Source organism: Crocodylus siamensis, chromosome 1, assembly GCF_052110815.1.
Source record: "Crocodylus siamensis isolate JL-2025a chromosome 1, ASM5211081v1, whole genome shotgun sequence".
Classification (NCBI taxonomy): domain Eukaryota; kingdom Metazoa; phylum Chordata; order Crocodylia; family Crocodylidae; genus Crocodylus; species Crocodylus siamensis.
Window position 1 is genome coordinate 257,948,595 of NC_143395.1, and position 27,993 is coordinate 257,976,587.

Sequence of the window (27,993 nt, forward strand, 5' to 3'; positions counted from 1 at the left end):
AAATTGCCACTTCTTGGAAATTACTTGGCTTTATAAGGTCTTTTCCTTGCATACTAGTTTTGCAGAAGGCATAGCAGGCTGGCACCTTATAGACCAGTGGTCATCAACCAGCAATCTCAATCGACTGGTCGAACGTGGAGCCTCTGACAGTCAATCTCAGTCTGTCAAAGGCCCCACAATCGGGAGCTGGAGGATGCATGTAGCTGGGCTGAGCCACGCACCCTGCCACCCGGGCTGGACTGGGTGAGTGGGGTCAGAGCCTGGCAGCTTGTCCAGGAGGCAGTGGGGCAGGGCATGGGTTGTGGGGGGCCAGGAGTGGGATAGGGGGCAGTGCAGGGAGGGGGCACAGTAGATCCTGGGTGCCAAAAAGTGATCTTCACCATAAAAATGACTAACTCATGAAAGACTAACTCATTCAGTGTGTCATGAGCTATGCAGAGGTACTAAATAGAAAGAAACAAGGTCATTTAAAAAAAAAAGGATAGGAAAATGGGGGTGAGAGAAGGGGGTACAGTTGAGTTTACTTATATGAGCAATTCTTTATTGACTTCAGTAGGAATTCTTACACAGCCAGAGTTGTTATCACACTTAAGTGTCTGGAGGTTCAGGAGATTGCACCTGATATTTCTTACCCCCTGCCCTTCTCCTCCCCACTTTCTTCCCTGCCTTCTATCAGTAGACTTAAAGGTGATTGGTTTTTCTAAGAATCAGGCTCTTATGTCTACTGAAGCAAATGCCTGTGCTGTGTGTTTTGCCTTGAAACCTATTCAAGCACAACACTGACTCACTTTATTAACTCCCAAAGAGGTTAAATAAACCTTTAGTTCAGCAGGTAGAATGGGGGGAAAGTTGCATAGTTATAATGAGAAATGCATGTTAATTAGCACACAGCCTACTTTTACCTTTTACTTGAAAGTAAAAGCCTGTAGATGTTAGGCCTCCACCTCTCTGGAAGAGTCAGAAGTTAAAAGTGGAGAATGGCATGAATGGATTTTTAAAACCTGTTATCCATTAATACTAATATATCCATAGTTCTCTGGGAAAAAAATCACATCTGTAAATACCAGAGCAAATGACACCGTAAACCATGCTGCTCCCCTAATGTGGTTCCATTATTGATGCTGGTGCAGCAGGTATGCCTCAGTTTCATTTGGACCATGACACGGTATGCATGACTTTACTAGTCCCTCTGATGTGTCTTAGCACAGGGGTGCCAAACTCACCTGCATCCCCAAGCCAAATCTGGATCATGGGGTTCCTCGTGGACTGTGAGGAGCCTCACAGGCCAGAGCTGGGTCCAGAAGTGGTGGCAGAGTGAGCAGCAAGGTGGTGGTTAGCAGGGTTTGAAATACAGGGGGGCTCAGGAGGAGCTGAGCCCCTGCCATAAGAGATGAGAGCCCCCAAACCCCCCCACCCTACAAGAGATGAGAGCCCCCAGCCCACCCCACACCTTTCTAAGCAGCTCAGGCAGCGGTAGCAGCAGCTTCTTCCAGCTTCCACGGCCGCAGACCCCCTGCAAGAGCCCAAGTGTAATTCAAACCCTGGCAATTAGTGCAGTCATCTCTCCTTCCCTCCCTCGCCTCACCACCGACACTCCTCCCCAGTGGTATTCCATAGCTGGGAACCCAATGGTAGGCCCGCAGGCCATATGCTTGACACCCGTGCCATTTAAAGATTTGACAGAGATAGTCCCTGAAAGGATTTCAGAAATTATATTAAATTGGGAGGCTGCTCTTAACATGAGGGAGGAGAGCAGTCCTATTAAGGGATCAAAAGAGATCAGAGGCAGCATCTCAGAATCATGTAGCGAAATAAACATAGAGGGGCCAACTGTAAATGGACTGGATGGACAGAAAGTATTAGGGCTAAAGAGACTTATGATATGAATTTATAATGGGGTCCGTGCACAGAAAAACTAATACCACGTATCATAAGGCACCATTTTGCAAAACGGAAAGGTAACTCAGGTCCTGCAGTGACTGAATATGGCTCTCTGTGTGTGCCCCACACTAAGGATTGTTCGGTTACCACATCCCATGATCCCTTCTCTCTCTTGCTTATCCGAGGCACCTGCTTTTTTTGGTCAAGAATCAGTTTCTGTTCCTTATGCAATCTGGTTTAACCCCTGTTTGAGGTCAATGAGTCTGTCTGTTGACTTTAGCTAGATTTGGATTATGCTTCCAGTCAGGTTGTAGAGTGTTACTGCAGAGATAGCACTAGGCCTAACTAACCAGTTGGTTAAGTGCGCTGAGATCTTTATAGGCAGTACAAGAGCAACTTACAATACCGTCAATGCGTAAGCTGCCAGATAGTGAGTTTTGCGAACAGTTATAAAGGGGAGAAAAAAAAGGAGACTTCTCTGGATCTGTACGTGATTGCTCAAGAACCTGCTAGAAGATGATCTGGTGAGGGGGCTGCGGGTGCTCGACCACCTGGGCGACAGCAATCATCGCCTGCTGGAATTCACCATCCAGTGCAAGGTGGCAAAGGCATGCAGTAAGGCAGCGGCCCTAGATTTTAGGAGGGCAGACTTCAACGAGCTAAGGAGGATAGTTGGAGAAGCGCTGAGGTCCCGGAGGGGAGGGGAGCCAGGTGTCCAAGGAGAGTGGTCGCTCCTTAAGGAGATGATCCTCCAAGCCCAAAGGAAGGTAATCCCAATGAGGATCAAAGGGAGCAGGAGAGCACACAAGCCTCTGTGGCTCACCAAAAGCATCCGGGAATGTCTCCTTGCTAAAAAGGAGGCTTACATCCAATGGAAAGAAGGGGTCATCACCAGGGAGGACTATTCTGTAGTTGCTCAGGAATGTAGGGGGGTAGTTAGGAAGGCCAAGGCAGAGATGGGACTGGGACTAGCTTCCCAGATTAAGGACAATAAGAAGTCCTTTTTTAAATACAAAGGGGGTAAAAAGAAGGTCCCGGGTAAAGTGCGGCCCTTGCAGGAAGCGTTGGGAAATTTGGTCGTCACACCAGACGACAAAGCTAACATGTTTAACGATTTCTTTGCCTCCGTCTTCCTAAGAAGGGACCAGAACATCCACCTCCCTGCTGGTCATCCCTCGGGCCCCGGGGGAGGCACACCTGGGCCACAGGTTAACAAGGATTTAGTTAGGGAGCTTCTGGAGGGGTTGGACATATTCAAGTCAGCCGGCCCGGATGATCTCCACCCTAGAGTTCTAAAGGAACTGGCCGAGGTCATTGAAAGTCCCTTGGCACGGCTTTACGAGCACTCGTGGTGCTCTGGTGAAGTACCGGAGGACTGGAAGAGGGCCTGTGGTGGGCCAGTAGGGAGCGCTCCTGCGTTGAGCCACCCACCTCCCTGTGCCCGACCACCTTCCAGGCTCCGAATGCCTCTCTAGGGGCACCTTATGCTCGGCTGACCCGTCTCCCGGAGCACACTCGCTAGTCTGGGGGTAACATAGTCGCCACCACCCTGAGAAGGGACTGTCTCTGCCCTGTGTCCTCGGGGAAACACAGGCCTAATAGTCCAATGGGTACTCGACCCGGTACAGGCACTTGGGGCACTTCCCCAAGTCAGGGGGCAAAAAGTAAAGTCTCCCTTAGTTCGCAGACCTAAGGGGTCTCTTAGGCATAATTTAGACCCACCCCTCAATAAGTCTCCCACACCAGTCAAAAAGGAGAACTTTATTGATTACAAGGGGTAGGGTAAACTAGGGTACAGGGCTGAGCAATTTCTTAGGAATCCTAAAGAGCAAACAGTGTGGCTGAGGTAGCCTTTTGATCACGCATCTGTGTTACTGCCAGCTAAATATCTAAGCAGATCTCAAGTAGCTTACTCACAAGCATCTTCCAGAGGCTGGTGCAATTCCCCTCTGAAAGCAGGCGGTTTCTAGCTCATGAGTTTGGGGGAGAGAGCCAACTTTAGATGGTAAAGCTCCTCTGTGTCCCCCGCATGGCTGCTGCTTCACCTCATGGCCAAAGAGAGAGCCTCCTTCCCCACACCTAACATATATAGCCCCTGTGACCTCATTCACCTGGTCCAGTGGAGGTCAGCCCCAGTTGGCTATCAGCCAACCAATTTGTAATACATCACCTGTTACCGGGCAGACTCCAGCCTACCAGGTAGAAACCCCTCTCCCAGGTACCAGTCAGGTGGGCAGAGGGAGCAGGTTTCCCCCCTCCCTCAGGAATGCAGCCAGCTCAGGTTACCTAAAGAAACAGGCTGAGGTGTGAATCCTCTGTGCTGGCCCATCTTGATCCCATTGTCACAGGGCAGAGATTTTTGGGAGAAATCTGGGCTTTCTGCCACACTTCCCCCCCTCTTTATAAAGCTTGGATCCATAGCTTCACAGAGGTATGGAGACAAGCGTGCTAGTTTGGAGGGGTCACCTTTCACCCCTAAAGAGAAATTACATATCACATAATACTGATCCTAACAATAAAACATATCAAACATAATAGCACATTCAGGAACTTCCCCGCCTGAGCGCTCTCAAGCAGGTCTGAGTCCATCCAACTCCTGCCCAGAGTAGGGAGGCTTCTTGTCTGACCCCTCCTGGTTAAGCAACAACTGATCCGCAATTTCAGCGGCCTCAGGGCCAGTTTTGGGGCCCCTGTCCTTGACTAGGGTTTTAATCTCCCTTGGACATCGGTAGTAAAATTGGTCCAGCACCATAAGATGGAGCAGCTTCTCTCTAGTGTCTGCCTTGGCTCCATCCGCCCATTTAATGAATGCATCCCACAACAGGGCCATAGAATCAGTCATTGACTTCTCGGGCTGTGGGCAGATATTCTGGAATTTTTTTCGGAAATAATCCGGTCCTAACTTGAACCTTGAAGACACAGCCTGTTTAAAGGCATCATAGTCATCAGCTGCATCCGAGGGCAGGCTGTTCAGGACCACCGCCATGTCCCCTTCTACCAGAAGAGCCATGTGCATCATGAACTTTTCCTCAGGCACCTTCCACTCTTGGGCTTGCCTTTCAAAGATGCTGAGGAACACGTCAGGATCGTCTCCGACTCGGTAGCGAGAGAAGGCTGGGGTGTTCGGTTTGGGCTGCAGACAGAGTACCTCTAGTTCATGCTTGCGCTTGAGCCTTGCCTCTTGGGCCTCCGCCTCGCGCTGTGCTGTCTTCTCCGCCAGCTCCATCTTTTTCACCTCCAGCTCATACTTGCGCTTGCTCTCTTGCTCCCGCTTTTCAGCTTCTAGCCGCATCTGGTACCTCCAGCGCTCCTCCGTAGGGGGTGATCCCTCGGTGGGCTGTGGAGTTGGTGTCCAGCGCTGTGATTCTGGGGAGGAGTCAGGAGTCGGTGTGCGTGAAGGTTGCTCTGTGGCTGAGTCATTGTCGCTCAGGAGTTTAATCAGCTCTTCCTTCTTTAGCCCTTTCTTTACATGAAGGCCTCTCTCTTTCACCCGTTCTTTTAGTTCAGGCATGGTCATTTGGATGTACTGGTCCGCCATCCAGGCTATCTACACTATCCAGTCGACCCGATGCCAAATTAGAAAATGTTTGCTCAAGGGATTTCAGTGACTCTATTACTCTTCCCAAATGATGCCTGTAAAACAGCAGGGTATTCGGATCCCACCACTGCCACCACATGTGGCAGGCTAGTAGGGGGCGCTCCTGCGTTGAGCCGCCCACCTCCCTGTGCCTGACCACCTTCCAGGCTCCGAATGCCTCCCTAGGGGCACCTTATGCTCGGCCGACCCCTCTCCCGGAGCACACTCACTAGTCTGGGGGTAACATAGCCGCCACCACCCCAAGAAGGGACTGTCTCAGCCCTGTGTCCTTGGGGAAACACAGGCCTAATAGTCCGACGGGTACTTGACCCGGTACAGGCACTTGGGGCACTTCCCCAAGTCAGGGGGCAAAAAGTAAAGTCTACCTTAGTACGCAGACCTAAGGGGTCTCTTAGGCATAATTTAGACCCACCCCTCAATAAGTCTCCCACACCAGTCAAAAAGGAGAACTTTATTGATTACAAGGGGTAGGGTAAACTAGGGTACAGGATTGAGCAATATCTTAGGAATCCTAAAGAGCAAACAGTGTGGCTGAGGTAGCCTTTTGATCACGCATCTGTGTTACTGCCAGCTAAATATCTAATCAGATTGAGTAGCTTACTCACAAGCATCTTCCGGAGGCTGGTGAATTTCCCCTCTATAAGCAAGCGGTTTCTAGCTCGTGAGTTTTGGGGTGAGAGAGAGATAGTCTCAGATGGTAAGGCTTCTCTGTGTCCCCTGCTTGGCTGCTGCTTCACCTCATGGCCGAAGAGAGAGACCCTCCTTCCCGCCCCCGACTTATATAGCCCCTGTGACCTCATTCACCTGGTCCAGTGGAGGTCAGCCCCAGTTGGCTATCAGCCAACCAATTTGTAATACATCACCTGTTACCGGGCAGACTCCAGCCTACCAGGTAGAAACCCTCTCCCAAGTACCAGTCAGGTGGGCAGAGGGAGCAGGTTTCCCCCCTCCCTCAGGAATGCAGTCAGCTCAGGTTACCTAAAGAAACAGGCTGAGGTGTGAATCCTCTGTGCTGGCCCATCTTGATCCCATTGTTGCAGGGCAGAGATTTTGGGGAGAAACCAAAGTGACTTTCTGCCACAGGGCCAACATGGTTTGCATCTTCAAAAAAGGCAGGAAGGAGGACCCGGGAAACTATAGGCCGGTTAGTCTTACCTCGATCCTAGGCAAGCTGTTTGAGAAAATTATGCTGGCACACATCCAGGAGGGGCCAGCTGGGGACTTCATGCTTAGGGGCAACCAACATGGGTTCATCAGTGGCAGGTCCTGTCAGACCAACCTGGTGGCCTTTTACGATCAGATCACCAGATCATTAGATGCAGGGGTAGCAGTGGACATCCGGAAGGCTTTTGACACTGTCTCTCACCCCGTTCTCATTAAGAAATTGGGGGGCTGTGGTGTAGACACCCACACAGTCAAATGGGTCGCCAGCTGGCTGGAGGGCCGCACCCAGAGGGTGGTGGTGGATGGGTCATTTTCAGCCTGGAGGGATGTGGGCAGTGGGGATCCGCAGGGCTCGGTCCTCGGGCCTGCACTGTTCAACATCTTCATCAGCAATTTGGATGAGGGGGTAAAAAGCACCCTGTTCAAATTTGCTGATGACACTAAGATGTGGGGGGACGTGGGCACATTGGAAGGATGCAACAGGCTACAATTAGACCTCGGCAGGTTACAAGGGTGGGCAGATGAGAACAGGATGGGTTTCAACACAGACAAGTGCAAGGTGATGCACCTCAGGAGGAACAACCGGCACCATACCTACAGGTTAGGGAACTCCCCTCTTGTCAGCACAGAGGCAGAAAAGGATCTTGGGGTCATCATTGACTCCAAGATGAACATGGGCCGGCAGTGTGGGGAGGCAGTCAGGAAGGCCAACCGCACCTTGTCATGCATCCACAGATGCATCACGAGCAGGTCCAAAGAGGTGATCCTCCCCCTCTATGCGGCATTGGTCAGGCCGCAGCTGGAGTACTGCGTCCAGTTCTGGGTGCCGCACTTCACGGGGGATGTGGACAGCATGGAGAGGGTCCAGAGGAGGGCCCTATGATCAGGGGGCAGCAGGGCAGGCCCTATGAGGAGAGGCTGAGGGACCTGAACCTGTTCAGCCTCCAGAAGAGAAGGCTGAGGGGGGATCTCGTGGCCTGTTATAAACTAGTCAGGGGGGATCAGCAGGCACTGGGGGAGTCAGTGTTCCCCCAAGCACTGCCAGGAGTGACCAGGAATAACAGTCACAAGCTGGCAGAGGGTAGGTTTAGGCTAGATATCAGGAGGCGCTACTTCACGGTCAGGGCGGCTAGGGTCTGGAACCAGCTTCCAAGAGAAGTGGCGCAGGCTCCTACCCTGGGGGTGTTTAAGAGGAGGTTAGATGAACATCTTGCTGGGGTCATTTGACCCCAGTACTCTTTCCTGCCATGGCAGGGGGTCGGACTAGATGATCTGCTCAGGTCCCTTCTGACCCTCGAAACTATTGAAGCTATGAAACTATGACAAAGGACAGTGATGCTTGCAGAGATCAGGACGCATATTTTGACCTGAAAATTAATTACAAGTTTCCCTCACTTTATGCTGTACATGTGTTCCTGGAAAACAGCGCATAACTCAAATTTGCATAAAGGGAATCAACTGTACAATGTTACAAATAGGGATATGTTCCAAGACCTTGACTGTACTGACCCCCCCATTTCTACCACTTTTACAAGACGATTTTGGTACTCATCAACAACTGACACGTGGCTGCCACTGCGTGCTGCACTTTGTACACAGGAGCAGCTGCTCCGGGAGCAGTGTCTCTGGGCTGTGCCGCACCCCCTGCCTGCCTGGTGGCAGGATACACATGGTGTCGTGCTGCTCCTGGGGCGGCTGCAGCTCCAGAAGCATGACCACTGGCTGCCCTGAGTAGCGGGCTTCCACCATACCTATCACCTAAAAGTGAATTTATGCCACATGTAACAAATTTTTGGTATAAAAAGGGTCATCGCAAAAGAGCGAATTCACACACACAGAACCTGCATAAAGCGAGGGAAACCGGTAACTCATAATGCCAGGGTTAGCAACATAGGGTGGGAGGCACTTTAATTGGAGTGGCTCTTGGGAGCCACTCTAGTTAAAGCACTTGCAGCGTCTCATGTATTCACCGTCCCATGCTTCAAAATGGTGACAGCGATCTTTAACTAAAGCTTGTTTGATGAGCGGGGACACTGAATACACGTGGCACCAAGGCTGCTGAAGCATGCTAATTAGCATGCTCCAGCAGACTGTTAATCAGAGCAGGGTTTGGACATGTAACTCGAATGCATTGGAGCAGGTGTCTGACATGTGTATAGGTACCGATAGAGTCTGTAGAGTCACTTGGCCTGCAGAGAAACAGGACTTTGCCTATGCCTGCACCCATGCTGGGGCCAGGCCACTTCCAGCTGTGTCCTTGCCACTGCTGTTTCTCCATCCTGCCTCCTAGCCTCCCCAAGCTGCAGTATGGGCACAGCTAACAGCACCCCAGCTGCAGCACAAAAGTGGCAGCAGTATAGACACAACTGTCAGCTTCCTTCTCCTCACTGCTGATGTGCCATGGAAACCACCATGTTGGACTGGAGCTGTGTTGTTCCAGCCTGTGCCTGGCAAATGTTACCATCTGCTGTCATAATTCACCTGAACAGGATCTAAGCAATAGCATTTTCTTTGCTACTTGATTATCGGTATGATACCTCTTAAGTCTGACAGTGTCACAGTAATTAATCACCCAACTGCATTCCTCCTTAGTTATAGCCTAGACGGTATTTGCATTTTTTCTTCTTTCTTGCCCTGTAGGCAGAAATTACACTGCACATCATCTGACAGTAAAAAATAATGTGCCCTAAAACCAGGGCTAAAGCTAAGGACTGGGTCATAGACAGTGTGGTCTAGAGGGTAGGCCATCAAGGGAAGGGCTAGGGTCAGGAGCTGGTGGAGCCAGAAGATCAAAGTCAGAGCAGGCCTTCTAGGCTACTGATTTGTCCTGCCCACTTGCAGCACTTTTGAAAGTGCTATATTGCTCTCCACCTTCCAGTGGAAGCAGCATAGCTGTGCGTATCCAGTAAACTAATTAGCTGTATCATTTAAGTGTTAATAAACTCACCCTTGGCACCACACACATGTAGCTGCACTCCTCCTCATTGGGAAGGTATTTCTCTTAGTATGCAGAGAGCAGGGTAGTGTGTTAGAGGGCACTGCTACTGGGCAAAAAAGTTTTGTGGTCTAGAAATGGGCTTGGACATTCATAAGCAATGTGTGCTGTGGTATCCTGTAACTTCCTACACCGTCTCGTCAGTCTAGATTCCTCTGTTTGCCACAATTTTTCATGTTCTTCCTACTTAAAAATATGTAAGTGAAAAGAAACATGCAACAGGAGTCTCTAGAAGGAAGGAAATGTCTGGGCAGGAGAACAAGAATGTTCCAGGATGAGCTCTCTGCCTCGGTGAGACCTTGTGTCGATGTCCCGTTCCGCTGTGGACAGACCCAGAGTTGTGAAAAGCAGGGTGCAGATGGTGAAGTGAGTCATCACATATAAAACAACACATATTTTTCTCCAGTTAAAAATAAATTAGAGGCTTTGCTAAGATGCCAGGGGCCTAGGTCTGTATTATTTAGTTTAAGATTGAAGCAAAAACAAATATAACTTCATTGAAATGAGTTAAAAACAATCGACAAGGCTATGAAATAGGAGCTTCACTGCCAGGAGCAGCTAACAGACAGCAGAATTGCAGAACAAAGGATAGCTTTCTGGGCGAAACATCAAGAGTAATAAACAGAAGAGCAGGTGGTTAACACCTGTGGCATGAAGCATTTAGAAGGGATGAGTTAGATTATAATGAGCCACAAAGTCAAGTGACTCCCTCAGCACTGACTGACTAGAAATGCTGTTGCCACCCCCAGGCAGGTGGTTTTAAACTTTGGGCAGAACAAAAATCAAAGGGGGAAGCAAGTGCACCAGTATACCCGCTGCCCTGGATCCACCCCTGTGTTGCCACAAACCTTATATATGACTTGAGTAAAATCCTAAGAGTGAGAACCTTTGCAACATAAGGCATTGTGGTACCTAACTTCTAGTGCATTGCCACCCACTGGAAGTCTGAGACCCAGATCAAGAGCCTGGGGTCTCTGTACAGTGCAGAGAGAGACTGTGATACCTATGAATGGGATTTTCAAACACCAACATGCTAACAGGGGAGCAACCTATGCTAGGCAGAAGGAAGTGCCAAGGAGAGGGACTTGAGTACCAAGCTGAGTTTGGAGTTAGATGCCTTCTTTTTAGGGGTAGAGCAACTGCCTCGCCCTTTATATTCAATAGTCCAGTGATTAGAGCACTCTCCTTGGAAGTGAAAAACCTGCTTTCTCCCAGATCATCACTCTGTTTTGACTTGGAGCAGGAGAACAAATTCAGGGCCTCTACAAGGATGCCCTAATAACCTGTTGAAAATGTTTTGCTTTATAATTTAAATATTCATAAAACCAGAAAATGTAAGACAGTGATTCTTGATTTTGTACAAAGCGGAACAGCTCTAAGTCACAGACTAAAAGAGATCTACCCCAAAATAGTTAATAGCCTGGGGTCTGAGCACTCTTCTGGCCCATTGACTTCAAGTCTTTGCTCCAAATTGAGGATATTAGAGATTCAAACTGGCTGAGCTTTTGGAAGAAATGGGAACACCACCCCATATGATGTGCTGAAATGTAAATATCTTTTGAGTGAGTCTTGATTCAATAGGCATGCTGTGAAAGCATCTGCTGGATTGGGCCTCACAGGTCAAACAGGTAGACAGGGAACGCTATGAGAATACTGCCAAAATTTGCTGTGAGATAGGGTTCAAGTCAGCTCAGTAGCACCAGGCTGTAGGAAACTTGGATGCCTAGGTACTTCAGGCACTTGTTAATCTAGGCAGCACCTGACCAGGGATTGGAAGGGTCTCTGTAACACCTAAATGTTGGCACCTAATTCCCGCTGTGGATCTATACCTTGCCTCCGTTCCTGATCTGTAAAATGGTGGGGAAGATGAGATGTTGTGATGGCAAAGGCTTCTCAGAGGGCTCCTAGTCTGGTGCTTCCTCTAAGTCAGCACTCAGGGCTGGTGCCATCCTTGTCCACCCTTAGTCACACTACTGACTCCCTGCGTGTTTGTGTAGCAATTATACAAGAACCTTTTGCTATGCTGTTAGCATGGGAATGTACTAAGAGATTATGAAAATTGAACTATTGTTATAGTATTTGAAATGTAGTAGAAGCTGGAGCTTATCCATGAAGACAGAGTAGCCTGGACCAGCCTGGCTTTTCGGCTAGAGAAATGAGGGATAGTTCCTTTGAAGTCAGTTGATCTGAGCAGATTTAACCCAGCTGAGTTTTGACCCATGCTGTGTGTTAGAGCAAATACATAAAACTGAAGTTCTGTCCTGTAAAAGAACAGAACGCATCACAGGAAAGCAGTGGCCACTATCACATCCACATAGTTTTGGAGTTACAATCCATTTTGGTTGTGGGGGTGTGGGGAGAGTTGAAAGTAAGAGTTATTTTAAGAAAACTAATTTTATTCAGACATTATGATAAGGTGAGGAGAGTGTAAGTATAATAAGCCAAATGTCACCTTTAACAAAATGTGTAAAGGTAGCTGGTGAATATTATGGAATGATGTTCAACTTCTTCATGGACAGCAGACTGTAGGACGTAACCTTCAGGGAACAACATGCTGTTCATCATCAGACATCTCTCATCTCATCTGGAATGCTGCTGGTACAGCATTCTTAGGATGACAGACTATGAATTCAATTCCTCTTTCTCCCCTACATCAATTCAACCATAGAAGAGACGCTTCTTAGAGAGATTGGTGGAGTATTTGTAATGATTTTTCACTTTATTAATATTGTTGGCACCAGTCTTTATAGAACCGTTCAATTTTCTTTATTTCATGTTGAGACTGAATATAGTGCAATTGATGGAAATGAATATTGCAGTGACTAGCCTATGAAGAGAAAAAATTAGTAGAGCTTATTAGCTTAAACTGTGGTTCTGCTCTGAAAAGTGGTAGTTTAAATGCAACAATTTTGCATACATCAGATATGTATCCTCCACGTATTCACCATGTTGTCACTCCCCCATGTAGTCCCTAACTTAAATAGCTATGACAGAAATAAGGCTCCACTATACTAAAACATTCATGTATGTGTTTATAAGATCAGGTCCTAAGCTTTTATTATTATTTCTGTCAAATCAGGAGAGCCATTACAGCAAAGAAAGCCTCATTCTATTACAAATTACACATGATCAACGTAATTAAATTTCCTATTTTAAGACTAAATCCTGCCTTCTGTTCTATCTGGGCATGTCTACATGAGATACTTAACTGCACATTAGTATAGTTTACTGCAAAGTAAGCATGTGCGTCTACATGTGCTTACTATACACTAAACCTCCCTAATCCCAAGTAAATTTGCTACCTGCAAATGCAAGTAGAGAATTTACTTGAGATTAGTAATGGCACAGTAGCACCCATGTAGAAGACACCTGACTGGGAGCAAAATCTGCTCCTGGTCAGCCATCCACCATGGGGCAGGAAATAGCGCCCTGCAGCTGGGGCAGGGTCCACCACAGGAGTCCAGGTGGGGACTACATCCCCACACCCTGGCAGCAGGGAGCTCCAAGACCCCAGTCCGAGATCGTGATTGGGGAGCAGAGGGCTGGGAGACCTTTATCTCGCAGCACCTGCTCCACAACCATGGAGCCGGTACTGGGAGATAAGATTCTCCCAGCACTGCCCCCAGTCATGGAGCTGGCACTGGGAAACAAGGATCTCCCAGCACTGGCTCCACAATTGCGGAGCTGGCTTTGGGAGATAAGAGTCTCCCAGCACAGGCCTCATGGTTGTGGAGTTGTTGCTAGGAGCTCCCTGCTGGTGGGGGCAGAGGAGTCTGTTCCCTGACCAGTTCCATGAGCACAGAGCTGGGTGGGGAACGGGCTGAAGAGATTGTTCCTGGCTTAGCTCCACACTCAGCTGGTCAGAAAACAAGCCCCCCAACCTGTTCGCTCCCCAGCTCCAGGCTTGCAGAGCTGAGCAGGTAACAAGCTGCCCATCCTCTGGTACGCTGGGCAGGGGCTGGGACCCATCATGGTCAGTGACGGGTCCCATCCCTATGCCCCAGTGAGGTGATTGAGGCATGGTGATTGGAAAGAGCTGCAGGGGTGGGATAGGTCCCAGCCCCCTGGCCCGATTACCAGTGGAGCAGCTAGCAGTGAGCTCGCTGCTAGCTGCCCCACTGACAGATTGGGGCAGGGGGCTGGGACTTGCCCCTCCCCTGTAACTTTTTCCAAGTCCCCTGCCCCTGATTGGGGAGCCAGGGCCAGGAGCTCCCTGATGCTGGGGCAGCCCCCTGGGGCTAGGAGTCAGCTGTCTCCGCCAGTCTCCGGGCTAGCACCCATGGGGAGCCTGGAGCTCCCCCCAGTGGCAGTAGGGCCTCATTGCAGGGCTGCAGGAAACCTGGTGCAAAGACCAGCAAATCTGCTCCCTAAAGGTGCCTGCCCATAAGCACTCCCCCCAGAGTAGCCTACAGCAGAGTAAACTTAAGCCAGATCAAATGCATGTGTAGACATATCCACTATGTAACCTCTCCTTCCTCAGAGCTGGTCAGAAAAAGTGCTTGAATAACAAACTATGGGGCTTTTTAATCCGACTATTGTTGGTGGGGGGAGTGCTGTTTATTTTTAGCTTTTGTTGTTTTGTTTTATTTTGTTTTTTTTCAAATTTTCAGACCAGAGTGAAGTCTTGAACAAGAACAATGGGGTCGCATAGATGTGACTGAAGGAAGAATTCAGCCTGCAGTATCTTTATGCTGGTGCTGATAAAGAGGTCAATTTTACTACGAAACTTTAGAAAATTACTTGCAGGAATTATTTGGAAAAGTATTATCTGCACCCATTGATGTAAATACATCCATAGTTTTAATCCCTATACTGTTCAGGTTCAGTCAGCACCTTCGCTTATCCAATATTTGGTCAGTTGCATTAAATGTAAAACCCAGAGTATCACTGTTACCTATAATTATTCAGTTTGGGGATATCTTGGCAGGTTTTAGTTTCTGGGCTGTAGGACTGGAAGCCAGTTGGGCAACCAAAAGTGCAGAATCATAGAATCATAGAAAATGAGGGCTGGAAGAGACATCAGGAGGGATCTAGTCCAACCCCCTGTTCAGAGCAGCACCACCCCCAACTAAATCATCCCAGCCAAACCTTTGTCTAGCCAGGTCTTAAAAACCTCCAAGGATGGAGCTTCCACCACCTCTCCGGGTAACCTGTTCCAGTGTTTTATTACCCTCCTAGTGAGAAAGTTTCTCCTAATATCTAACTTAACCTTACCTTACTGCAACTTGAAACCATTGCTCTTTGTTCTGTCATGCTGATCTCTGAATTAATCTGTGTAAGGATCTGTTTTCTTTGCATTTAACTTCAGAATTTCTATTACCACAAATAAGAAAACCTATGGCTATTTCTCAATGCGCTGCACTGAAAATGGATCTTAAGTAATAAATGAATTCATTATAAAAGCGCCTCTGGGTATGTACACAATTTAATCTCTGCTTAAGTAAACACTGCATTTGTGTGACTTTCTGTAAGACTGGAGGAGGGTATTTTTCCACTGAACAATTTTGTAAAGCTAATTTAGTGCTTGCATTTTGGAGATCACAGTAGTGGTCAGATTTTCTTGCCCACAACTGTAACCTTGCTGGCGCAGGTATCTTCTGTCCCTCTTTTTTTGTTCGTACACAGAAATAGCAGTCCTGTGACAGGTTAAAGCAGACTCTTTGGATTCAGGGAGAAGAGAGCCACTTTTTGCAGTAACCTATATGAGGGGCCAAGCCAATGTCTTTGCCTCAGAATATTGAGGGTGGTAAGACTCATGCTGATTGACTACACTTCCCAATACAATTATATGTATCAAATTAACTGCAGTTTTCCCAGCCTGGAACCCCTCAGGGGTTGACTTCACCTCAGAGTTAAAGGCCCAGTGTACAGCAGATTCCTGGACCAGCTCCAATGAAGAAGGACAGGGAGAGTCTGGGGTTGGAGGCAGGGGAGACTGGGTCATAGCTAAAGGGGAAGGGTGGACGCTTGCCAGGAGTGACAAGCAGAAAATGACAGCAGGAAACTGGAAGCTGAACAAGTCAATGGGGAGGCCAAGTCAGAAGTGTATCCTGAAGGTCAGAGAGGGTTCTCATAGAAAATTAGGGTTGGAAGGGGCATCAGGATGTCAGCTAATCCAACCCCCTGCTCAAAGCAGAACCATCCCCAACTAAATCTTCCCAGCCAAAGGCTTTGTCTAGCTCAGGGGCAGGCAATTATTTCAGGCAGAGGGCCACTTACTGAGTTTTGGCAAGCCATCAAGGGCCACATGGCAGGCAGCCAGGGGCAGATAAATAAGAATTTTCTAAATTTTTTAGGGGCCCTGTGGGTCAGATAGAATGGCCTGGTGGGCCACATCTGGCCCACAGGCTGCATTTTGCCCACCCCTGCTCTAGCTGGTTCTTAAAAACCTCCAAGGATAGAGATGTCACAACCTCTCTGGGTAACCTGTTTTAGTGCTTTACTATCCTCCTAGTGAGAAAGTTTTTCCTAATATGTAACTTAAACTTCCCTTGCTCCATCTTGAGACCATTGCTTCTTTTTCTGTCATCTGCCACCAATGAAAGTATTCTAACTCAGTAGTTTTCAACCATTTTTCATTTGGAGACCCCTAAAACATTTCAAATGGAGCTGCAGACCCCTTTGGAAATTTCAAATGGCAGTGCAGACACTTTTGAATTTTAAGTATCTGTATTCACATACTTTTGATTAATCAGTCATCTTTCCTGGACTGCTTAGACATAGTCTGTGGCCCCCCCAGGGCATAGGCACTGACTTTTATTTTTTCGGGGGGGGTGGGGAGGAGCTAAGATAATGGACATGTGGAAAGTTATATGCATTTCAAGTGACAGTCCTCTTCCTGAGGGGGGCCAGGGACCTCAGCCCTCCCCTCCCCACCCCCCACACAGCATCTCTGCCCCAGAGGTCTGTGGACCACAAGTTGAAAACCACTAGTCTAGCTCTATCCTCTCTGTAACCATTGAAAGTTGCTATTCAATCCCCTCTCATCTCTGCTCCATACTAAAAGAGCAGGTGGATTAGTTGATCAGGTGGAGCAGAACTTGTTGCAAGTGGTCATGAAGAGGCAGTTTAGAAACTGGAATAGTAAAGGAGACAGAAGCCCAAAAGGAAGCACTGCCAGTAACTGAGCTTCTGTGAAGAGATGTAAGATAGGAAATGACAAGTTAAAATTAAGGATAGTTGAAAGGGAGGTACCAGGAAGCAGGATTGTAGCAAGAGGGTCGGACTAGGCTCAATAGCCTGGGTTGGAATAAAAATGGCAGCTACTGGGAGCATCTACATGAGACATTTACTGTGGAGTAGACTAATTAACTCCACAGTAAACATCCTGTGTCTACATGTGTAGGGCTATTAAGCCACAGAAAATTAATAAAATCTGCAGCAGGGTAGTAATTGTAAATGCAAGTACTATCTTACTGTGAAGTTATTTACTGTGCAGCAATACACATGTAGATGCTGACCCAGTAGTAAATTGTTCCCGGTCAGCCTACCCAGCAGGAGGCCACACATATAGCCCTGCCTAAACATGTGGCTCAGCAGCTACAGGAGCCTCATGGCCCAGCCAGCTCCTCCACTGCCTGATGCAGCCACTCACTGTCCTGGCCTGACCCCTGTGGCCCCTGCCAGCCCAGGGCTGCCCCCAGGACTCTAAGCCACACTGCCACTGCCAGCCAGAGCCCAGGGCTGACCCTTGTGCCCCTGGCAGCTGGGGACTAACACCCAGTCAGCTGCACCCAGAGCCTGACTGCTGCAGGGAGGCAGAGCAGGGCAGGAGCACCCATGGCTTAAACCTGTTTCTCAACCTATGGGTCATGCCCCAAAAGTGGATCACAAGAATGTATGAAAGAGCCACGAACAAACTTTTAAAATGGATCAACAAACTTTAAAAATTGATTCTCCTTTAAAGGAAAAAAATGTAGGAAACCATGGTTTTTCCTTTGCAAGCTGATAGAGTTCCAGCCTGCAAGAGGCTACTTGGGGCTCCCCATGTCACGCACACCCACCCTCTGCCCCACACATGGGGGGTTGGGGCCTATGAGTGAGGGACAGCAGGTTGGGAGTGAGGAGCACCAGCAAGGGTAGGGAGTTGATTTATACTTAAACTATTTGCTGAGTCAGGACTGGCCATCAAAGTTTACAAATGGGTCCTGGTTCAAAAAAGGTTGAGAACCACTGGCCTAAACTGCTATCCTGAGCACACATGTAGATGCTGCACCTGGGAGTAGTTTATTGCAAAGCAAATTGTTCTGCAGTTTATTCATGCACATTAATTGTTGTGTAGATGCAACCAGACATGTTGCAACCCTTTGATCTAAGGAAGGCATCTAGGGTACAGGCACAGCTGGTGAACTCAGACTTGTAGGGTGGGTGGAGCGTCCCATGGGAGCTGGAGGGGTGTTTTGTAGCCAGCCAGCAGCGGGGGGTGAGGGTTGCAACTCCCCACCCTTCCACCCCTTGGGTATCAGTGCCAAAATATTGGTCCAGATCTTGCACAGTGCCCGTGATACTTCCAGGCAAAAGAAAAAATTAATATCAGGTTTTGACAGGTGACTTCTAAAAAGTATGTCTACATGAGATGTTTACTGTGCAGTTAACTAACTAGCAGCACAGTAAACATCTTGGCATCTACACATGTACCCCTATTAGGGTGAAGTAAACTAATTTACTCTGCAGCAGAATAGTACTTGTAAATACAAATACTATCCTGCTGCAGAATAAAAAGTTTTGCAGCAGCACACATGTAGAAGCTGCCCTAGCTGGCTGAGGCATGAGGGTGTTTCAGCGCAGGGGCTGCTTGCTGGCTAGCCCCCACTGAAGCTCTCTTGTGCCCCAGCCAGCCCCTCCACAGCCCATTGAGCTTGGTCGGAGCAGCCCTGGGCTGGCAGCCTGTTCCCTTGGATCCCATGCTAGTTGGGGCTGCTCCAACCCAGCTTCTCATGTTGTGCATGAATAAACTCTGGAGGTCATTGCTCTGGAGTTAATTCCTCCCAGGCTCACATTCAAACAGCACACCGATAAGCAATTAACTCCAGAGCAATAAGCTCCTTAGTTTATTCAGGTGCCATAACTGCACGTGTAGACATGCCCAAAGTGTATTTATTTACTGCTATGAAATGTATTCTTCTAGTACACTGCCTTGCATTGTGCTTACCACCATTTTGCTCAGGTGTTTAGAAAACATTTTGGTTCACATTTGAGTACCACGTTCATCGAGAAGATTCCATTTTGTGTGCATAACTCCACTTCCTTAAAGATTTGCTGAAAGTTGGGGCATGAATGCTGATGCCACTTTAGACCAGTCATTCCCCATGGGAATTCCTAGGTCTGGAGTTCTATGTGATACCAAAGCATTTTTTAGACTTCCATGGGGGCGCTCCTTCCTTATAGTGCAGGGACAGGCAAAATACAGCCTACAGGCCATATCCAGCCTGTCAGGCAATTTCATCCAGCCCGCAGGTGCCCACCAACTAATTGTATCCAATCCAGCCTGCCAGCCTCGCTCTCACCCTTGTGCACCGAAGGGCATGGCCCAGCCAGCACGCAGCTTCTGGGCAGGGCTGCTGCTGCCACTGCTGCAGCCACCAGAGGACCTGTTTGGCTTCCCTGGCATCCCACTTACTCCAGGCAGCAGGTAGGGAAGCAGCGGGTTCGGGGGGGAACTGCAGCTGTGTGGGAGTGTGGAGCATGTGGCTGGGGCTGGTGGCAGCATGGAGTCTGCACCCAGGGGGGCAGCAGGAGAGCAGAGCTTGGGTGGGCAGGGTGTGGGCATGAGGGAGGGTAGGGGCTGTGGCCCCCCACACACACATTCCCCACCCATGGCACACAGCCCTCGCTGGCTGCAGCAACAGGTAGGGGTGCTTGGGGAGCTCATGGCCCATGCAGGTGCTGCTGCCCGCCAGTGTGTGGTTCCAGCCAGTGCTGCACACGGCATCAAGGAGTGCAGCCCAGATGGACCACTTCTATGGTGTGGGACTTTGTGTGGCACACATGAAGCTCAGTGCCACCAGGAGAAGCCTACATGATGGAGCTAGCTGCCTTCATCACTCCCTGCCATGCAGGCCATGACTCTGCTGGAAAGCAGGAGGCAGATCTCCTTTCCACTTCTGGCAGAATCCCAGGACCTGCACAGCAAGGAGTGGTGAAGGCAGCTGGCTCCCTTGTGTGGGCTTCCTCCAGTGGTGCACTGGGGATGTGCCAGGCATGAGCAACCCAAGCACCACTGCCTACTGCTGCTGGTGGTAGGTGCTGTACACCATGGAGGGTTTCCATACCCCCCCACCCTTCCCCACACCCCACAAGCTCCACACAGCCACACCCTGCCCCCCAAATTCCCCCACATATACACCCCCAACATACCGTATTGCCCCCCATACATACAACCAAACCCTGTCACCAACCTCCCCACACATACACCCGCCACCCCTACCATACACATACACACACCCAACCCCCCCCACCCACCCCCACAATTTACAAGAGTAAGACTTTATTTTTGAGTTATTATGCAATCACATCTATATACACTACACAAACACAAATCATGACAAAAATATTTTTTTAAATAAAATTAAAATATGTTATAGTAGGGGTTTCCAGTGGCAAAGTTCAGGGGTTAGGGATGGGACTTCCAGTCCCAAGATGGGGACCAGGGGGTGGGGCTACCCTTGTGGCCCTCAAAATCTCACCAAAACTCATTAAGCGGCCTTCCAGCCAAAATAATTGCCTGCCCCTGTTCTAGTCTGTCTCTTTACACTGGTGGCATGAACTGGGCCAGGCTTTCAGGAAATCAGCATGGATCCCAGGGCAGGACTCTGGAGGGAGAAGCAGAATATTAATGGTGTGGTAATGTCCCAGTCGTACCTTCTGCTGAGCCTGGAACACCTCTGAAAGGCCAATAGCACTGAAGACTCCTCCAAGGACTAAGAACAAAATTACAATTGCTGCCTCTGTGTCAACCAGGAAGAGCCCCTGCACCAGGAATATTCCCTGGTAGAGACCTAAGGGATTTTGCAGCTACCTTGAGCTGATAAAACCAGCACAGAGTGGATGCAGTGACCCTGCAATCCATTCCCGTTGTGACTATAACAACCTCTCAAGTCTTCCTGGCCACAAGACTCCATTACAATAATTCCCCTACCACTCCACACACCCAAATTGTCCTTTTAGGGTCAATATAGGACCTGTCAACATACAAGTGGATACCGAAAAAAAAAACCCAAATGGTGTGAATGAGAACAACTTTTATTTATTTTAATGTAGGTCTGCAGGTGGACAGTCTCTTATTTTTAAATACACGTGGTTAAAGCTGGTTTAGCCAAACCCAATTATTTAGCTAAGCCTGGTACTCAGAGCTGGTCTTAGGGAAAATGGCACCCTGGGTCAACTTGTATTTTGGTACCCTTCTCCCATCTGAAGTCAGTGGTACGGCTGCAGGAAGAGGCAAAGGCAGAGGCAGGCGGGGTGCAGTCCAGCGGGGAGGCAGAGCAGCATGGTGCACCAGGCAGGCCCACACATGTCCAACCCAGCTCCTCCTGAGCAGCGGCTGGAGGCAGAGGGCGGACTGGGCTGGTCACCACTCCTGCCTGGGGCAGGGATCTACTAGGGCGGGTTGGGGCAGGCCGGGGCAGGGGAGGAAGGGTGGAGAGCACTTCTGTGAGCACAGGCTGCTAACCCATGTGTGTTTAGTGCCCCCTGACTACAGCACACTGGGCAGTAGCCCATGTTGCCCATCCCTAAGGCTGGCTCTGCTGGGACCAAATAGACTTGGTAGTTCACCACTCTAAAATTAGGATCCATGCACAGACTTGGCCCTAAGCAACTGCAGCTGATATTAATTTAGTTAAATCAATGCAATCCTGGAGCAGATCACTCTTTACAAGTTGTTCAGGATATTTTGCCTATTAGTCTGTGCCATGATGGTCACCCTGATGGTCACCCTAGGCATATGCCAGCTGTGTATGAAGCAACCAGCTGATTTTTAATAGCATGACCTTTTTTTACAGCCCACAACAACCTGGGTCATGACTACACTTAGTTGAGTTTCATAAGACTCATCCTGATAATGTATTTTATACTCATGTTAATGATAGTCCTACACTAGGCCTTGTCAATACAGAATGTTACACAGATTAAACTGAGCCAATTGGATATATGTACACACCAGTGGTGATAGAGATGCACTCAAACTGTTCTAAGCAAAGGTTAAACCAGTAAAACCTGCTTCAACAAATCACTAAATTTAATGTAAGCTGACTTAGGTGATATGCAAGCACTTAGCAGTTTAATCTTGCATCATTAGAATGAATAAAAATAAATTAATTACATGGGTTAAAAACTTTTCTAATACACAGGAGACCTATGGCTGGAATGTGTTTACTTACCTCTTTGCTGTGGTGGACTACAAGAAGTAGAACTGAATACTTCTTCACATTCTTGACAATACTACAAGCTTTTTAAAGGTTTTTCGTTTTATTAGACCTTGTGGGCTCTCTAATAGAACACATTTCCGTTATCCTATAAATCAGGAGTGTCGAACTCACCATGGACTCTAGGCCAGATCTGGACCATAGAGCTCCTTTCCTTGATCTGGACCATGGGTTGAGGGCTGCCACAGTGGCAGCACCAGATTCAGCTGTGGCAGTGATGGGCTCAGGAGATCAAGTCCAGATGCTATGGCACTGAACCAAACTCACTGTTGATGGCCATACCCAGCAAATCCAAAGGGCACTGGATGCTGCTGCAGTTGACCATGCTCTCCAACTTCCAGTGCCTGCTGGTAGGATATAGTTATGTCTTTACCAATTGTCATACAGCAGTATACTGTTATGAAACCTTGTGTTTTTAATAATTTGACTTAGCTGGTATGTCTACACATGCTATTAGAATGCAGCAATAAACTCCAGCACATATTACATCAGAGTTTATTGCTCCTAAGCACACAGCTTACACATGTGCCTAGAACTGCAGCATGTTGAGCCAGGGTGGAGCAGGCCTGCGCTGGCGGGGGGCCCAAGGGGTGAGCCTGCCAGCCTGGGGCTGCTCGGACCCAGTTCAATGTGCTGCAGAAGGGCTGGCTGGGGCACAGAGGTCCAGTGCAAGGCTAGTCAGCAGGCAGCCCCCACAATGAAGTACCTACGTGCCCCAGGCAGCCACATCAGCATCTACACATGCAGTGATGCAAGGTAAAAAAACCTCCTCAGCAAAGTAGTACTTGTATTTACAAGTACTTGTCTTTACAAGTACTACTCTGCTGCAGGGTTCATTAGTTTCCTGCAGCCTAATAGAGCTGCACATGTAAATGCAAGATGTTTACTGCACAGCTAATTTGTCTGATCTACAGTAAACGTCTAGTGTAGATGCACCTCTGACATGTTGTAGACCAGAGCAAAATTGAAGAACAACTCCTGTGAGCTGGGGGTGGAATAAAAATTCTACAGCCGCCAGGGGGCACATTTACATCAAGAATTAGAATCCAAGTATAAAGATGCATTTGAAAGATTCTTTGTATCATAATGTCTTATGTGGAGCAGATCAAGCTTTCTTAGGTGTTTTATCACCCTGGAAAACACTTCAGCACATTGGAAAGCCTATGGTAATGAAGTCACAGGAGTGAAGATAACCGTGGGCAGGTGTTTGTAGAACTATAGGATATTTTTGGTGTTGTTAGACTCACCTGTATTCACATCCTTAAATGCTAACCCCAAATGCCTATACATTTTTGTTCTCGCAACTAAAGGTATTTTCCCCTAAAACTCTAAATAATGAAACAGAATAATAATAATCAGTAGTAATTAATAAACTTAGTACTCTTCATCCATAGATCCAAACACTTCAGAAAGATGAGTAAGCATTTTCATCTTGTGATAACAAAACCAATTTGAGCTAGCTCTATCTACCTTAGCCACCCTCTAGCCAATATGAGCTTGCACACAAGGAGGCAGTACCTAGTTTTACTACGTTGTTTCACAAACTAAATTATGGAAAACCGCAGCAGGTTCAACAGACACTTGATTGGGATGTTTTAGTCAGGGATGATCCTGTCTTGAACAGGGGCCTCGACTAGATGACCTTGTTGATGTCCCTTCCTGCTCCACTTTCCTATGATCTTATGATCCTAAACAGCATATTTGTTTGTGTGGGTTCCAAGGACATCAAAGCTGACCGGTTGCACCAATAAGCCCAATCATGATGCCATGCAAAGGCAGCTATGCACCTTCCAGTTCTGGACCAGCACGGCCTGTTTCAGCATGACACTCCCTGGCATAGTGAGAGAGAGGTATGGGCATGTCCTTAGTTGAAATTAATGTAGTTCTCTGAACTGTTGATGGTAATAACTTCCTGCTCTCCTGCTTTCTTCGCCTGCTGTGCCTTCTCATACAACAAGAGATGGCAAATGCTCTGTGGCAGAGACTACCTCTCTTTCTGTATATACATTGTCCACCACAATAGGATCCTGATTTAAAGCTGGATGAACTGTTTTGAACAAATTGTTCTTTTGCTGAAAATACCATTTGGGGTTAACCGAAGCAATCTGCCAAGTTCAGAATTCATAAATAGCTTCAGCAGCTAAAAAGCAGGTAATTAAAATGTCAACATTTTCAGAATGATGCCTTTTAATGTTTCAACTCTAAATAAGACTTCTTTTCAAAATTTGCCAAAATGTTTTTAAAAGGTGAGGAGGGGGGCAGGGGAAAAGACCTAAACTTCTTGTTCAGCCAAAAGCCATAATTAAGGTTTTTTTCAATTTACAAGAGAAAGAGAGAGATTCCCTCTTTTCACACAGTATAATTTTTTTAAATCATTTTCATAGTTCAGCCGATGAGTTAAGTCATCATTCATTTGCTCATGTCTAGTGTCTCCCCCCCTTCCCCCACTGAGGACCCAGAATACTACTGTAATATAAATAATGAATAAAAACAACAGCCTTGGATGTAATGTTTTGATATTTCTTTTAACATGTGTTCTTTGCATTTTGTTTTTTCGTATGTCTTACACAACTTTCTATAAAAGGCAAATTGACTAACTATGAGAAGAGTCTTAATTTGTGATCAACATTTATTCAATCAAAATGCTTGAAAAAACATTCAAGTCTAATCCTTTATACTTTTATTCTGCCCTAAGTAAAGAAATTGTGATGTACATACTATAAAAGTGAATCAGATGAGAATTGCTCTCCATGCCTGTGTTTAATAGAGTACTTAGCATTTAGACACCTGATAATTTTATAATAAGAAGCTCAGGGTAGCTAACAGCTTTAGCTGTGAAGTATATAATCTCCATATGAGATCAGAATGCAAAGTATATATTAGCCTATCTCCAGCTGACTACCTGGCAGATTATGGTCTGTCACTATGATTTGTTTGTGTGAACTATGAATAGCAATTTTCTTGATGAGAAAACTGTACAAGTTTGATTAACAGTTTGACTATGTTTACTCAAATCTTGGGTAAAAATCTTCATTACTTTTGAAGACTTGCCTAGGGGGAAAAATTTTTCCATTAAATATTGTATACCAGGCAAATTTATATTAGGCCTAGCTCAGATCTAAAAATTATTCCTGGAGTAGCATCAAAATTGCTCCACTTTTTATTTTCTGTAGAGCATCAAATGTTGATATTTTTCCATGGGAAAGCAGACTTTTTAACTATTTCTATATTAGCTTGCCAACCTGAAGTGAAATGTTTTAATTAAAACATGTTAATAGTTCATTTTGGCTGAAAATCTCAGAACAAAATGTTTCAACTTTTTTTAACCGGAATATCTTTTCCAGGAAAAAAAGATACTAATTATCCATGAATGTTCAGCTTTGCATTATGACTTCTTCAAATCTCATCAAACCTGCATCTGGGTTGGCACCTTGAAAATCCCTCTTCTTAACTGAAGGTACAGCAGGATTTTTGAAATGCTACTTGAAACATTTGTCTGGAGAATTTCAGAAATGCACATAAATCAGAGGGGGAATGATTGTTAGATCACCTAGGACCCTTTCCCCTAGCAATGTAAAGTTGTTCCATTATGGGCATATTTTGTAGTGCCTATGTCCAGTTCAGCTGGAGTTATTTCATCCTCTAACCTTTGCTTACTGTGTCTTACAGAAAGAACAGTGTGGAAAAAAACTGTAGTATAATAAAACCTACATTCCTTTCTTGAATGGTATTTATTTAGCAGTATTTGAAAATGTGTTGGAATTTGACAGGCCATGCCATGAGTAATTTTTCTCCATAGCCTCAAACGTATGACCTTTTGGGTGTCAACTGGGTGTCTTACCACCCGCACCACAGTCCCCTTGAAACCTGTGCTGACAATAACCAATAGGAAATGTGTGTCAAATACACAAATACTGTAATCTAGTATAATCCCTATGAACTGGTAGGGTGTTTCAGCAGCCCAGGAAGGGAAACCCTCCCAAGTCTTTTTAGGCTTTACTGCAGAAGAAAATTTATTGGCCATAGAAGACCTAAATAATGCAAAAGAACTTAATTAATGACTTAAGTAACCACCACAGTTTACTTTTCCCAGAGGCTCATCCCTGGCTCCTGCCAACAAAGGGAGAAAAAACTCTACTCCTTCCATCTCTCCCTCCTGATTCCCGCTACTTCTCTCCTAAATGTTCCTCCCAAATCATGCAGTACATAGGGAACCCTTGCCACTCCTCAGGCTGCCACTTCACCTTGTCATGCTGCATATTTTGGATGTCCTGAAAAGTACACCAAGGTCCCGAGGTTTCTTTATAACCAGATGACTATGACTGTCCTTTATGGAGGATGGGAGACAGACCCATTTGTTATCTGAACTGGCATTGAGCAAGATGTGTCATCGCCCCAGCTGCCTGCATCCAGTCACCTGACCGGCTGCAGGTGCTGGCCAATTACCTCATTGGCCAGTTGCCCTGAAAACCTGCAGCTGCAGCACCTTGCCTGTCTGCAGAGCTCCCTGACTGGGCTACTTTCCTCTTTAGCTACTACCAACTACCATTGTCATCTCAAGAGCTTGGAGAAGTATCACCAGTGGTGCCTCCAGAAAGTCCTCCACATCAAACAGGAAGACTGCTACACAAATGCCAGCATCCTTGTTGAAGCCCGTGTTACCATCATGGAGCCAGTGATCCTCAAGCATCTACTTTGTCGGACCAGACATTGTGTGTGGATGCTCAAGCCTTGACTCCCAAAGAAGTACTCTACTCCCAGCTTAGTAATGGCTTGAGATCTTGTGGTGGCCAGAGGAAGTGCTACAAGGACACATTGAAGGCATAGCTCAGGACAATAGAAGTTGACATCAGGAAGTGGGAGAGGCTGACTGCTGACCAACTCCAACAGTGCCGAAACTTCAGCTAAGCAGCAGCCCATTTTCAGGTAAAGCGTCTTGCTCTCAAAGCAGAGAAGAGAGAAGGAAGGAAGGGAAAGGAAAAAGAAAGAAATCCTGGCCTACAGCCTACCCTCCCCTGCAGAAAGACCTACAACTCCTGCAGATGGGTCAGTGGTTCAAGGACTGTATTCTTAAGTCACCTGAAGACCCATGAATGAGCTGTGGTGGAGATCATCCTCAAATAAAGGATTGCCAATGATGATAGAATATTTACGCTAGCTCTAAATCCATCCTTGACTTCTTCCTATGCTTTAATTTCTAAGGTGCCCCCCTGCCCTGTTTTTTGCTTGACTTCACACTAACACAGCTACCTCCTTCCCTCTGATCTATGGAACTGCAGAAACTGAAAGAAACCAGATGAACGCTTTACAGTTAAATAATTAAAAATTTCATATAAATATAGCCAATCATCTTGACACAAAATTAGGCTTACAGGTGGGTACCTAGCAACAAAAACTAAATGTATACATATAATGGACAAACTAATCCATCTAGTCAATAAACCAAAGCAGCAAATCCGCCCCTTGCTCTTTTCAAAAACCTTCTCAAATAAACCTGGCCTCTGAAGTCAAGAAAGTACTTGGTTTTAACTATCTATGAGGATTAGTTTCCTGTAGGCATAAAGAATATTCTGTGAAGGTACTGTAAGTGCAACTGTAAGGCATATTATGGGAGAGAGGAATGAAACGATGATTTATGATAAGATTCTAGCTTTTTTGACACAATGGTGAAATTGGTCTAAAACTTAGCACAGAGATTGACCAGGAACTGATTCTGCTTTCATTTTTGCTAGCATAAATTTTTAGTGACTTCACTGAAGACAATATGGTCACATTGGTGTAAGAGAAGAGGAGCAGGGCATCTGTCTGTTCCAAATATAAATCCAAATATAAAAATAAGCCAGGGGCAACTGAACTGTTTAATTCTGAGGAAGGCAGTGTCAGCCTCTTGTGAATTGCCTATGGAAGAAAGCATGCTAGTTCCATACAGG

At 47.0% G+C, this 27,993-nt stretch overlaps 1 long non-coding RNA gene across 4 annotated transcripts; it reads left to right on the forward strand.

The window, feature by feature from the left end:
- Positions 1-45: 45 nt before the first annotated feature.
- Positions 46-27,992, forward strand: LOC149874400 (uncharacterized). 4 transcript variants are annotated; one of them, XR_016439935.1, is made up of 5 exons: positions 46-243; positions 14,249-14,318; positions 23,785-23,913; positions 25,408-25,520; positions 26,157-27,992. It is a non-coding gene; the product is annotated as an uncharacterized LOC149874400 (long non-coding RNA). The 4 variants fall into 4 exon arrangements; XR_016439936.1 differs by having other exon boundaries at positions 26,596-27,992; XR_016439934.1 differs by lacking the exon at positions 26,157-27,992 and having other exon boundaries at positions 25,408-26,067.
- The last annotated feature ends 1 nt before the right edge of the window (position 27,993 follows it).